The sequence below is a fragment of the Pleurodeles waltl genome, chromosome 8 (genome assembly GCF_031143425.1).
Source record: "Pleurodeles waltl isolate 20211129_DDA chromosome 8, aPleWal1.hap1.20221129, whole genome shotgun sequence".
In the NCBI taxonomy this organism is placed as follows: Eukaryota; Metazoa; Chordata; class Amphibia; order Caudata; family Salamandridae; genus Pleurodeles; species Pleurodeles waltl.
Window position 1 is genome coordinate 1,410,979,583 of NC_090447.1, and position 12,987 is coordinate 1,410,992,569.

A 12,987-nucleotide genomic window follows, 5' to 3' on the forward strand; every position below is an offset into this window, starting at 1 on the left:
TCAATCCAGGCTCTGGCCTCCTCCATGATGGCAGCCATTGTCCCTGTTTGTAGCCTCCCCCCTCCACCCTCCTCTGCCCAACCCCAACCTATCCCAAGCACACAGGCAGACCAGCATGCACCCACAACAACACATAGAAGTGGTTCAGGCAAACACAAGCACCACACATCATCACAGAGGCACTCACACAAACACCATCCAGATGCAGACATACCAACATCCACTGCCTCCACTGTGTCCCTTCTCCTCATCGTCATCTACCTCCCTCCCAGTAGTGTCTACACTCACACCTGCATGCACTACATCATCATCCACTACCACCATCATGCCTATCACTGCATGCCACTCACTGGCAGTCACCACCCCCACTTCCATGCACACGTCCCCTGTGTCCTCTCCCACTGTGTCTGTGCCCCCTCCTCCCAAGGTACACAAATGCAAGCACTCAGACACCCAACAGACATCCACCTCACAACAGCATCCAGCCCATGCATCCTCACACAAACACAGCAGACAGACCACTTCCTCTTCCTCCACTCCCAAACCTTCACCCTCTTCCCCCCCCAATGCCCCTAAGAAGCTTTTCCTCTCACCATTGACCTCTTTCTTCCCCCTCCTCCCCCCCGTCCTTCACATCAGGCCAGGGTGAAGAAAACCCAGACAAGCACCTCAGCCACCCTGTCCAGGGGCACAGTAGCGTTGATAGCTACTGTGGGAGAGGATCCGGGCACCAGTCAGCAACACTGACAGGGTGCCTGCACCAGGTGCATCAAGGAAGAGCAACAAGGCACTACCAGCTGCGAAATGGGAAGGGCAAGGAGGCACCACCAGAAGCATTTAGGAAGGGCAAGGAGGCACCACCTGCTGCGACAGGAAAGGGCAAGGAGAAATCCCCGGCTGCTGACAGGAAGGGCAGGGGGCCTGCACCAGCAGGCAGGAAGGACAGGAGGCCTAGTGCTGGGACTCATTCGGAGCCCCCACCACCAACCATGGTGGTTCAGCCATCCGAGGCTGCAGGGGAAGGGCTTGAGCCTCACCCCACCACTGCCAGCATCGCTACAAGCACCACCACCAGCACCACTGCCAGCAACAGCAGCCCCAGTGGGCAGCCATCCAAGGCTGCAGGGGATGGGCTGGAGCCTCCCCCCACCACAACCAGCAGCACCGCCACCAGCATCACTGCCAGCAGCAGCAGCCCAAGTGGGCAGCCATCCTAGGCTGCAGGGGATGGGCTGGAGCCTCCCACCACCACTGCCAGCACCGACACCAGCACCGCCACTGCCACCACTGAACAGCGGTCACCGCCGACGGACAGTGTGTAGTCCTGCCTCCATGGGCTGTTGTGCGCCCTGGCCCTGGCAAATCCAGTGGGTCTGACACCCAGGTGAGAGACTGTGACCCTGAACTCCCCAAATCTGCATCACATGGCACAATGCCCCCTCCAGAACCAGTGGAAGAAGCCATTCACTCACCGCATCCTTCCCAGGATGAAGCACACTGGGCACAATGCACCCTCCAAACCCAGTGGCGAAGCCATCCACTCACCGCATCCTTCCCAGGATGAAGCACACTGGGCACAATGCCCCCTCCAGAACCAGTGAAGAAGCTATCTACTCACTGCATCCTACTCAGGATGAAGCACACTTGGCACAATGCGCCCTCGAGAACTAGTGGAGAAGCCATCCACTCACTGCATCCTTCCCAGGATGAAGCACACTGGCACAATGCACCCTCCAGAACCAGTGGAGAAGCCATCCACTCACTGCATCCTTCCCATGATGAAGCACACTGGGCACAATGCCCCCTCCGGAACCAGTGGAGAAGCCACCCACTAGAGAGACTGTGGCCTTGCACTCCCCAGGACCAAGCAGTGGGCAAACCACCCACTAGAGCAGAGGTCTTCAAACTGGGGGGCGGGCCCCCCTTGGGGGGCCTCAAGTGATCCCAGGGGGGGGCGCCAAACTCTGGCCAAAAGAAATATTATGCAGATAACATGCCTTTGTTTTAAGCAGAAGCATGTTATTGCAGTTTTAAAAAGATAACAGTACTGAACTGCAATGTTTAAATAGGTTTAGACCTATTTAAACATTGCCATCTTTCTAAAATAATTGTGAACAATGTTTTTTTTTTTCAACTGGGGGGGCGCAGCATTAAAAAGTTTGAAGACCACTGCACTAGAGAGACTGTGGCCTTGCACTCCCCAGGACCAAGCAGTGGGCAAACCACCCACTTGAGAGACTGTGGCCTTGCACTCCCTAGGACCAAGCAGTGGGCAAACCACCCACTAGAGAGACTGTGGCCTTGGACTCCCCAGGACCAAGCAGTGGGCAAACCACCCACTAGAGAGACTGTGGCCTTGCACTCCCCAGGACCATGCAGTGGGCATGTAGCCCGCTCCAGGACCAGTGGTGTTGTACCATCTTCCGGCTGAGGTGCCCCCCCATTACCCATCCCCCTGAGGTGCCTGTGTATTTTCAACCTGATGCCCCTGCAGTGTTCTCTCTGTGTTGTTGCAGGAGTGAGGTGGGGCCTTGGCCTATGTGTTGTGGCCCTGTGGCCCACGGACATTGAGGACTGGGCAGTGTTTTTATAAGTATGTATATTTGTTTGTAATTTGATGTACTTATTCATGTTCTTTAATCATATTACACTCACTTTCTTCCAATCATTTTGTCCTTGCATTATTCCTGGGGGGTACGGGGTGGATATGTAATGTTACTGCATCTGATTGTGTGTATGGTGTTGGGGGTGTGGGTGTTGCGTGTGTGTGTCACTCTCTTTTTCCTCCCCTCTCCCTTGTGTGCTAGGCGGCAGTACTCACCGCCGGCGCTGGTGTTCGTCATGCAGGAAAAGTTAGACGAACATGGGAAATATGTGCAACTCGGGCTCCATGGCGTTGTGGTTGTTCCCTGTGTCTCCAGAGGTGAGTCCTTTGACTTCTGTGTTCTGTTTCCACCGTGCTTTTGATGTCGTTGGTACCGCCCCGGAAAAGGTGGTGGATAGGCTGGTCATAATGCAGTGGGCGGTACATTGTCTTCCACCTGGCTGTTGGCGTTTACCGCAGTGGTGCTTTTTGCTACTGCCGTGGCGGTTGGTGTGTTAAAGTGGCTGTCTGTCTGAGTGGTTTCCGTCATGGTCATAATTCCATTGTTTTTACCGCGGCCTGTTGGCGGTATTACTGCCGCTTTATCACCGACCGCCAGGGTTGTAATGAGGGCCAAAATGTCTTGTGCCCTGGCACTCATCAGTTTCACAGATTGCATGTGACATTTCTGCTCTATCCAGTCTCACACGGCTGCAAATATACAAAAACATAATAAAATCAGGACTTAAGTGCATATTTGCTTACATGAAAAAAACTCACTTTGGCAAACACAATTTTTGCTCAAGAAGTGCAATTCAGCTTGCTGTCAGGAGGCAGTAAACTATTGGATACAATTCAAATGTCTAATTATCAGGTGAATATTTTCCAGGCAGCTTCTGAAAGCCAGGAGTTAGCAACCTTTGTTATCTATTGTCAGTGATCCATCTAAAAACCTTCTTTTTATGGTTGTTGGTTTCATAAACCTCAGTTTCATCTGAAAAGAAAGTTCAGCTTGGATGAATTGACTCACATCTGGACATGTGCAGAAGAGAAGCATTTATATGTATATGTATAAGTATATGTATATGTCTACACACACACATATATATATATATAGATATATATATGTATATTTAAATGCTCAAGTTGTGCCCTATTCTGTATGCCCACTTCTTTGGCTCTTCAGGAAGACAAAATGAGTTTCAATGGTTTGCTACAACCATTCTGTGTTCATGTATGTTAATGTCGTGTCTCTCAATGTCATTTTACCTAATGAAGACCTTAGAAATGGATATGTAGAGCTCAAATGTCAATAATTAGCATGCTCAGAAACTGATTTGCCTGTGCATATATGCTGCACAATTGTATTTGACTACTTTATCCACAAAACTAGCTGTTTAATCACAGATCGGGGGGTAGGCTGCCTTTATTTCTGGTGGGGCGACCACTCATGATTAGCTTGATTAATGGAGGGGTCAGAAGAGTTTTCCACTTCCCAAAAAAGGGGGAATATAACCACTCTTCCTACCCATTATTCTGTGTATTGAGACAGTCATTTCATACAGCCTTTCCATTTGAAATGTTATAGCTGCAAAGTGTATAAATGCCTCCAAAGGCACTAGTGGTAAATATCATTTCTTTGTCAGCTTTTTCATCATTATTCTCTTGTAAAGCAAGCTGACAGGCCTTAGATGGATGACTATTCAAAAATAAATAAAAAAGTAGCTCATTTTGAGGCATATTTAAATATGAGACAGTGCTAGGTATATGACAAGGGGACTCTCGTCACCGGCTTTTGCTGGATGTCTGGCTGTGGTGGGGGGCTGTCAGGTGGATGGCCACTAGTGAGTGAGTTTTTGATATGTACACTTGCTCATTTTTCCTGAAAGAGACTCCGAAAGCTGCAACATTTGAAGACCAACAGCGTGTTAAATACCTTGTCTTGCACTTAGCAGGTTCTATTGCAGATTACCTATTGCTGGGTATGAATTCAAGTTTGATAAAGAAGGACAGCACAGTGAATACCACAGGATGGGTAAAGTAAATGTAATTACATTTCTATAGAACTTACTACCCCTGATAATGCATTGAAGCACTTGACTCCGAGCACACTGCGCTGCAACCCAAGGTTAGTGGTAAATCCAGTGTTATTGGTTATTGTTGGATGTCAGGATTAGTCTTGTCGCTGAACCAATCCATTCCATGCATGCACTTTATTTTCTTTCTGGTAGATTACAAATATAGAAGTTAGGTGCGATCATTAGTGGGGAAAGGGGAATATGTGAGTTAATGCAGATTTTTGGTGGGGTGAACGGATGATCTAGAGGGAATTAGTTATTTGTTAGGTTGCAGGGGTATCACTTTCCAAAAAAGGGGCGGTTGTGATTTTTTAGATGAGCTGTGGCCAATTTGCAGAAATACATTAATAGAGATTAAGGCAATCATGCATCTGACTTAGAGAAAGTTGCATTAAGAGAGAAAAGGCATGTAGAGGATGGAAATGAAAGAGAGAATCATTTGAAAATAAAAAGTAGAGGTGATCATGAGAGGTTTGAAGTAAAGATCGTTTTTTCATGCCAGATTTCAGGAATATAGCGAGCATTTTTTGAGATAACATGCAATTTTAGACTGCAAAAAGAAAGAATATTATTTGCATGTGAAAATGAACATAATGCTATATTAGGTACTTGCGAGAGGAGGGCAAACCGTTTTTGCACTGTGAGGTTACCACTGGACCACCGCTTCAGCAAGGATAGTTGATCTGCTTATGGCTTGAAAGCATAAGGTAATGGCTGGACGTACATATTTAAAGAAGAGTTTCTTTAAGCGTCCGTCCAGTGAATTATGTCACATTCAGTCTCAAACCCCAAACATCATCAAACAATTGCACATTCTTTATTTCCTACTGTCATTAGGTCTGGCATTAGCATTAGCCAGGACAGTTTGATTTTAGTAGACCGATATATACACCTTACAGTTATAGTAGCTTTCAGCCAGCCCTCTTCATCCATTGGACTGTTGCTGTGTCATTCATATTTTGTTTACTTCCATGACTGTATAGAGCATGAGGGAAAGGGCCAGCTGTCTTTAGCCTTTGGCTAACTTCACTGAGAGGGACTGCACTTTGCTGTTTCACAATGAGCACATCTGCATACAAAGTAGTTCCCTTCATTGCCACGGTCTACTATGGAGCAATTTACTGTTTGAGACCAAAACCTTTTTTGTTGATTTTTAATATTGGCAAGAGCCCAGAAGTACCCACAACAATGTTTTATAAAAACCATGGAAAAACAAAAAAGAATTGACAAAGCCAAAAGGCAGGGAGCCAATAACAGACCATTTGACTTCTGCAATTATTATTATTATTATATAAATAAAACTGTTACTTTTTATTTTTATTGAAAGACCCCTTGCGTCATTCATAGAAATGTTGACACAGTACCAACGTACACAGGGCACTTGGGGCATAAAGTTATCCACATGCTTGTCTACGGAAAAATGATCACGATGAAAACCCCAGGCCAAAGCAAAATGTTCTTTCAGTGAGAAGGGCCAGCTTGTTATGTTATAATTAGGAACATGGAGCCCATCCTCGGGGAGGAGGTATGTCTTTTGACTTTTATGAATGGTTTGCTTTACTGACACACTCTGCGTCCATTCATTCCTCTAAAAATCTTGTGATGTTCCTTTGAAGGTTTGTCCAGATTCTAATCTAACACAAAACCGAAGCCGATCTCCCCCAGCGGTACGGGCCGCCATTTCATCTAATGCCAATAATGATTCCAAAAGCATTTCGCCTCCCTGCTGCCAGATAGCTATGCAGTCAAGAAAGTATGCACAACTGAAAATATGCACCCCTCAGTTAATGTCACATTATTTCAAGATAACTCTTCCTCTCTGTTTTAGGTATGCTCAATTCAAAGGTTTTGCAAATAGCGCCCTACATTTTACAACTCCACCCTGCCTCTGGCCCTTGCCTGCTATGAGTGCAATTAATGACAAACGAAGGACGTGCCATCAATTGCACGCTATGTCAGGGCTTGGCACACGCACATTTCCTAGTTTTTATTAGGGTTGAGAGCTCAAAGCGCTCTGTCCCTGTTGTAATCTCTCTATGATCTTGTAACCCTTCCCATGTCACACCCATCAGTTTGGTTGGTTCATGGGCTTGCCTTTTTAAAATGTGCTTGATTTCATTAGTGAGAGGCATACATACCTCATGCTTTTTCCAGTGTTCAGCCTACCTCAAGCACGCTGGTCTACTACTGAAAACATACAAGTCTCCATGTTTTCCATATGTTTTCTGGACTACTTTTTCTCTTTATTTCGTAGGCAGCGCGATCTCACTGGGCAGTAGTCGAGTGCTTTGCATGACATCGACCCTGTTACATGGATAATTGCACTTTTGCTGGTTACATCGATAATTGCACTTTTGCCGATACGTTTCACTGCAAGTGAACTTCTGTTTCCTTTTGTGTGTCTGCTTCGCGCTCATGGCGGCTGACGGCTGACGGCTCGCTTATGTGAAACTGTTTTACTTTTCATTTTTTTGCAATGCCAGCAAACTTTTACTGTGTGCACTTTATCGTCCTAATAAAGCTAGTTTTAAAACAGCTGGCCTCTCACCTCTATGCACTTTTCATTTAAACTGGGTGATGACAACCCCTGCACTCAAACGTGCTTCTCTTCACAAGTACTTGACGTTCAACGTGTGAGAATGTCAATTGTTTTTTTATGATGCTACATCCTGTGGCTCACAACCATACATGCGTTTCCAGTGAATCAACTAATTAGTAAACTTGAAGTATCTCGATTGATGGCTTTTGCAATATTATGTGCATTTCACTCCTGCCAAATGGTAATTTAAAGCGTTTGTGGTCAGAAACGAGATGCTTCATCTATTGCACTAGGTATGGTGTTAGTACATCTTTAAGGCTCACAACCTTACTCGTCAGGCCGTGGGTGTGTATTTGATATATTTTGAGGGATTAGTGTTTAAAAAGCGTTGTTTCAAGTACCATACCATATACCATAGATTCGCCCCCTATCTTGCATTGAAGCCTGTTTGCATGTTTTGGTCCTGGGTTGCTTCGCCCAACCTTTCCTTTGGCTTATAAAATACCCCGCAACCGTAGCTATTTTTTTTTACACCTTGTAGACCGTGCATAATTTATTTTTCTATTTACTAATTTGATATCTCCTTATCTTGAGAACCCCTTATCTAATAACAATTATTGTTTCCTCACACTTTAGGGTCTTCTTCTCCCCCTAGCAAATGAATTTTCTTTTAACAAAAAGAAAATTCAGAACAAATATTTGTTTTTTTGATCGCTTTTTCATTAACCTAGTGCATTTTGTTTTTTCTTTTTTAGGGTTGAGCACGCAGGTGCTCTGGCCCCTGTTGCAATCTCTTTGTGGGCTTTTAACCACGCCTCTCAGTTTGGTTGATTCGTGGTATTGACTTTTAAAATTTGCTTGATTTCATTAGTGAATGGTATGCATACGTAATGCCTTTTCCAGTGTTTAGTCCTCCTCAAGAGCACTGGTAAACTACTGAAAACATATGGGGCTACGTGTTTTCCGTATGGTTTCTGGTCTACTTTTTCTTATTATTTCTTATGCAGCGTGATCTCGCTGGGCAGTAGTCGAGCGCTTTCCATGATATCCACTCTGTTACATGGATGATTGCACGTTTGCCGGTTACATGGATAAGTGCACTTGACAGATCAAGGATGAAGTACATGTTAGTAGTGAGAAACTAAAGTAAAAGAATGACAAAAACTTGATTCCATTTAAATGTTTAAAACCAACCCGGGTAAGATATAGAAAATATATATATGACTGCCCCTGGGAAAAGGGTCCAATGGTTATGAATGCGAGGCATAGGACACTGTATTAGAGATGAGCAAAGTTAGCCTGATTTTAAGATGGCGGCGCCCTAGGCGAAAAAAGAAAAAAGGAAAAATATGAATAGCACATATGTGGATATCACAATGCCTATAAATAGACTCATCAAGATGGGTACAGTGATTCCAGTGAGAAATAAGAGAGGAGGGACGCCATCGAACAAGTGAGCACAGCAAATGGTGCCTCTGCGATTTTTTAAAATAGAACTTGTCAAATGACTAGATAGTTTGACTCTAAAAGAAAGGGGATTAAAAAACACTTTTCTTTTATACTAGGGATACAACGAAGCTCCGCTATAGTGAATTACACGTTATATGCACCAATTTAAAAACAGAAGTGCGTTAGTCACGAAAATCGGGATAGGACCCCCTAAATAGAAAGTAGACCTAAGAGGTGAGCAAGGTGATGGTGTTTGAGAGATTTAGGAATGTAATAAGGCCTGACAGTTTGATTTAAAATGGGGATTTTCATTTTTTCTAGAGTCGGGAGAAAGTGAAGCTCTCTTGAAATTGACAACGCGTTATACGCCAATTGAAATATGGAGGCGTGATAACCAATAAAGTGAGACTGAAATCCATCTCTAGAGAAGGGGCACTCAATAGGTGCGCATGGCCCAAAAAGTGATTTCAAATGCCTTACAATTTTTTGAAACAGTCTATAGTCACCTAAAAATTCCCTATAGTTGATTGGAGCCTAGTGAAGAACTAAAAATGTAATATAAAAAAGAGCATATCAATTTGGAAGGAAAGTAAGAGGTCAAAATTGGTCAAAATTTTGTATTTACAGTATTTCAAAATGTGTGAGGCTGGTACATGATATAATGCATTAAGAAATGTAGAAATGTTTTTTTTCCATTAATGGTGAAAATAGTAATGTATAGAAATGCTTACATGAGAATAATTTTGATTTTATTGGGAAAAGAATGAGAAGTGGAAAGATATGAGGAAAAGATGGTAGTAGATATAACACATTGCTGTTGTTAAACCCTTTCATTTGAACACTACGAAATTTGTAAAAATGTATTTTTATATATTTGCAGTTAATCTTGTGAGAGAAAGGTTTAGTAATGAACTTGTACTGAAGAAGGTGGTGTGAATCAACTGAAAGCCACCAAAACGTCGCGTCTACAGTCTTTTTTTAATATGTGTGAGATGGTATTATAGATTGTACGTGAGGAGTATAGTTTTTAAGTGTTGATTTGCATAGTTTTAATGTAATTGGATGATTTTCTTTATAGAAGTTGGATGTAATATCTAATACAGAGGTATTATGTATATTTATTGAAAATAAATAAAAAAAACAATGATTATATGCTGGGGTCTAAATAGGGCATTTAATAAGTGAAGGGTTAGTATGGCTACAAATGAGCTGCCAGTCATTTTTATAATAATTGTGTATCAGCAACATATTGTAATTTAAATTGCTTGTACCAATTCCCAAAGGGAAAAGTTTGTAGGTTGTGCAGAGATATTGTATCTCCCTCACCTCCTGGATGGTGGCATGCACACCATTCCTTATATAGAGTCTTACTCCTAAACCATTAGACATGGGTGTGTTAGCCTTCATAAATGCTGAACAATTTACACATTTATATATATTTGTTTATACTTTTCTTTCTCAAAAATGTAATTGAAGTTTTGTCTTTAAGTTTCTAAGGATCAAATATCATAATCATTAAACCAGATGACACTTCACAGTTCCATCTGGTTGGAGCAGAACAAAAGAGGTGCAAACGAGTAGAGGGTGACCTCAAAATGTTTTCATATTTAGCTGGTAGCTTTCATCAGCAGTAATCGCTTTCATCAGCATTTCAACTCAAAACGAACTTTTTTTTGCTGACTTCTAATTTTTATACAATATGCATTGATACTCAGTGTGTCATGCTGAGCTTGGCTTAGTTATGTGGAAGACCTACAGTGCTGGCATCTTTTTGACTACAATTTAGTCAGTGCAGGAGCATGGATCAGGTACAGTTGACTTGTGTTTTGCATTTAGGTGAGAGGCTTATGGAGGAAGGTGCTAAAAGCCATATTGCCTACATGCTGCCCAGAATTAGTAGCTGTTAATTGACCTGCCTTTACGTACAGTCACCCTCCTCGGCTCATATTCGTAATAGGGGGATGACACACAGTTAAGAGCAGTTTACATCCTATGTAGAACATGATGGCAGTTAACATCTTTCACGAGAGCAACAATACTTAATTGTACGTAGTAGATTGCATATTATCTCCTATAATATTACATTTTGTTGAGTCAGGATTTGTTAGTGCTGTTTCCTGGTCCTTGCAGCTGTGTTGGAGCTGCCACAATGAGAGGAGAAGAGGACGCCGTGAGGAGAGGAAGACGCGCGGAGGTATGAGACTTTTTGTTCATTTTTATCATTGTACCGCCCACCCCCACCGCAACTACAAACCAGATGCCGCTGTTCTAAATAGATTTATCACAGGAAGTAGATATGGTTTCAAATTGAAGCATTTTAAATCACTATGCTATGGTGGGGGAATCATGTCTTATTGGAAGGCCAGGTGCTCTTAGAAATTCATTGAGATTGAAACAAGTGGTAACCTTTTTAAGGATGCATGTACGTGCAATGCTTATGTAGAGCATCAGCACGGTTTGCAATTAGGTATCTGCCCATCTTGTCATAGAAAGAGAAAGAGGGATTAAACGATATAGATCTCCGTCTAGACAAAACAGTCAAAAGTAATGTGTACATTAAGTGTATAAAGGTTAACCTTTGTTATTCTAAGTAGGACCAATTTTATTTCTTCAAACACACTTACATCACAATGGAGTTTCCAAGGGTTCCAGTCCACTAAGCCTAAGCCATATTGTTGGGGGAGTGAAACTCAATTGCTTGGAAGCAATATTGTGAATTTCTTTTTTTTTTTATTTGATAATTGTATATTAAATGACATGAAAATCTGCAAAATGTACATTTCTGTATCTCTCATGAAGAGCAAATGCAAGAGCATACCCTGCAACTTCAAGACACAAATGATACTCACATGACACTGATATACCAAGAGAATGTATCTCGGCTATGGTTTTACTGTTGCCACAAGACATTTTCCACTTCAGCCAGTTTCCTGCAGGCAGTAATTGTGCAAAATGTTGGGCCAGGTAAATTTCCAGAAACCACTCAGAATTCAAATAAAACAAGTTTTGTATAATTTCTCCTACATTCTACTGATCAGCATTTACAACAAAGATGTAACAAAAATTGGAAGGATCGATCTATTGATTGAGCTAACACAGCGTTTAGGCTGTTGTGATCCACAAAGATATATTCGCTGTATATGTAGCTCTAATTCATAACAAAAAAAAACATAATTTTCAAAAGAAGCACATTATTTTCGTGGTTGTGTTTCTGATTAAATTTCAGTTTGTAAAGCAATGAGAACAGTGATGTCGTTTCATCAATCCTCAAACATAAGCCTAAATGCGTTTTAGGGTTTAGGACCATACATCTGCAATGTATCTCTTTAATGAAGATGTACTATACCATGTACACATTTTTGGCCATGTCTAAAATTCATCTTTTTCCATACACTCTTGAGCATAGGGTTTTTCCTTTTCACTATAATGAAATAAGTTGCTTTCATCTGTTCCCAATGACCTGCATCCCTAAGTACAGTTAGCAGGGCAAGATATTGCCCGTAGGGGCCGAGTCTAGAGCCATGAAAAGAGCACCACATAAGCCATAAAACACTATAATAAAGTAAGGTTTGACATTTGGCTTGCCTGTCATTAACTCGATAAAGGCAGAGTTTTTCCATTATGGTGTATGTAAATGAAATCATGCACTGATGAAGCCCATAGGTGAGTGTTTTAAGAAGCAGTTTGTTTTCTGGCCAATCATTAAAAATCTCATAGACTTCATAATCTTAGATTACACATACACATTGTTGAAATATATGAATGTGTAGGTAATTTACAAACATTTGCAATTTACCCAGGTATAATTTATAAAATTACGCTGACTTGGGCATTGTTTTCTAACCATATTATTGTGGGTGTAAAAGTATAGCTACACAATGGTTTCCATTCATACAGGGGAATCTATCCACATAGATCTCCACAAACAGATGTCTGCCTCGGTTTGGGTGAAAATCTCAGCCTTAATGGTATTCGCCATTTCCATGTTTAAAATTCATCCAGTAGTTAGATTAAAATTCTTCAACCTCTTAAAACTGAATTTAAAAAATAAGGAAACAGCATTCACCTGTCCTAAATCACACACACCTGATAAACCGCCTCCAGGAACATAAATATAGGCTACACCCTAGGCTCTGCCCTCTTCCCACTGGACTGCCTGACTCTACTGACAACACTTTACAGCTACAAACTACAAGATACAGTCCCAGGGCTGGCTTTGGGGTGCTGTGACCGGTGCAGCCACACATGGCGCCGAGCTCAGGCCTGGGGTGGGGGGTTTGCTGCATTGAGTGCAGTTAGAAATAACTTGTGGGCTGAAAAGCACCTGCTAGAGCATT